We start from the raw sequence: 2,576 nt of genomic DNA on the forward strand, positions 1-2,576 counted from the left end.
TGACCCAAAAGTCGATTCAGTCGACTAAAGTGTAGCTAAATCGGAGCAGCATCGCAAGCAAGGGCAAGAGGAGAGCAGCAGCGCGAGCAAGAGCAATAGAAAGAGCAGACAAGGCAGGGGACTGAGAGCAAGAGCAGAGCAGCAGCGCGAGCGAGAGCTAAAGCAGCAGCAGCTCCTACTGATGTGGACGTCGCCTCCGAGGAAACGGTGATGATGATGCTCTTCCGGTGGTGCAGGTGAAGACGGCGGTGTGGGAATGGAGGTGGTGCGAAAGACGAGGGGAATGTCGGGGCATCTCCTTGGAGGTGGAGGACGGGGTGGCTGAACCGGCGGGACGATGAGATCGACGACGGATCCTCATCTGGTACAGTGGATGAGGGACGTCGAGGTGTTGCTGTGGACGACGTCGTCGGGGAAGAGGCTCCGGCTAGGTGGCGGGCGGAGCAGGGTGTGGGGTTTTGTCGCGGGTTTTCGTGGCCTCGGTATATGAATGGGTGGGCGGATGGGATGGCAGTGGGGAACCATGGCTTAGAGACGCGCTTGTCCGAAATGTGGGGTAAGTTACAAAAGTACCCCCACTAATTTGAGGCGTTTCTTTCGGTTCAGGGGTACCACGGGCATTTCGCGTGTTAGGATTTCACAGGAGGTGGGAGTTTTCGCGCGTGTTGTAGTTTCGGAATAGCAAGGCGCGGGTTGAGATGGAGGGAGTTGTCGGAGCACAACGAGACAAAGATATATCTTAAATATTTCGGGCTAACAAGGCGCGGGTTGAAATTTCCGGACAAGCTTAACATGTACTATACCAAATCAATGCGCACTACAAATGTCATTCAAAACTTTGAATTCATGTTCTGTTCAATTAAAATATTTTGATACGTGTATAATGCATGCAACCTACTGCTCAAATGAATGTTTTAGTGCATTCCAAACATATATACTACTGCTTCAATATGAACTAAATTTGAATTTGTTTCTCTATTTGAATAAGATCTACAGTAATGATTGTTGTGAAATCAAAGCATTTGAATTCGTTTCTCTATTTTAATAAGATCTACAATCATCATTATTGTCAAGTTAAACCATCGTTTGTGTATTATCTTCACAGCACACCACATGATTAGTCTCGAGTTACATATGAACTATGTGTACTATATGAACTCAAACTAGATTTTTTGAATCCACTGTATTTTGATTTCAAATCACATTACATTTATAGCTCTAGCTAGATCTTCATAATCTAAACAATGTCTCATATGTATAATGTGTTTATCACATTATGTATGGTGCCCCGCCCCCTACGCCTACAAGTATTTAGATGTGAGTTGCAAACACCACACATTACCACAAATTCAAATAAAATGTGAGAATGTTCGATATATATTATTGTTTACATTGTTCGATATTTAGTTGTAAGCTGCAAACGCCACACATTATCACAAATTCAAATAAAATGTGAGATTGTTTGATGTATAGTATGGTTTAGATTGCTCGGCATTTAGCTGTGAGTTGCAAACGCCATGCATTATCACATTATGGTATAACATGTGCACTGCACGTGTATCACTGCTATATTCATGCATGCAATGTTTAAAACACTATGATCTCCTATTCAAATATATGAATCCGCTTTCATATCAAATTATGATCTTTGTTAGTCTCTTACACCCACATAATCCTCTAACCTTTGTAGCTACCACTAACTTTCTCTCGTGCATGCACATGCCCTCCTCGCCCTCTCCCTCCCTCGGCATTCTATCCACCGGGCACATTCATTTTTTCTTTAGGTCGTTCTCCCAGAGTCTCCACAACTCCTTTCCGACACACACCGATCGATAAACCTCTCCAGCGCTGCCTTCCTACAACATACACGCACACCTTCAATCTCCTCTTTATGTGTCCTTGCCTCGTGTCTCTCATACGGTCAGACACACGTGTAAACTCTTGCCCCTCTTTTCATCGATCTCACAACCGCACACTCCTCCCCCTATCTAGCTAGTAGTTGGGCCTCTCACACCACCTACTAGCTCCATTCTCTCTGTCTATCGATCTCGCTGGGCCTTATTTGCCTCTAACAAATGGACGTACACCGACCGATCTCTCGCTATACATATAGCTAGTTAGGTCCTTATAACTCATTTTTACCCACACGTCGATCGATCTACCTCACTAGTTGTGTCTCTTCCTTCCTCCGACAAACAACAATTGATCTACCGATCTAGTTAGGTTTGCTTACCAAACACATGGTTCCCCTTCATCATCCATGGATGCGTCCCTACAGATCTATCACGCACAGGCACACACAGAAACACATCCCCACTCTTATTGATAACATTGCAGTTCCACCCTCAGTTTGTCTAGTAGGCCTCTGCCACCATCTCCGAGAAGCAACTCCATCACCCATCCAGCACTCTACCCCTCTCCCTCCCTCTCCCTCCCTCTCTCTCTCCTCTCTCTGTGTCCCATCATATTTCCCATCCTTCAGTTATGTATGGATGTCGACCGATCTCCCTCAAGACATAGCTGGGTCTCCCCTTCTCAACACCTATACGAGTGGTTCTACCTCTATAGTTAGGCCT

This window comes from Triticum aestivum, chromosome 7B, assembly GCF_018294505.1.
Source record: "Triticum aestivum cultivar Chinese Spring chromosome 7B, IWGSC CS RefSeq v2.1, whole genome shotgun sequence".
Taxonomy (NCBI): domain Eukaryota; kingdom Viridiplantae; phylum Streptophyta; class Magnoliopsida; order Poales; family Poaceae; genus Triticum; species Triticum aestivum.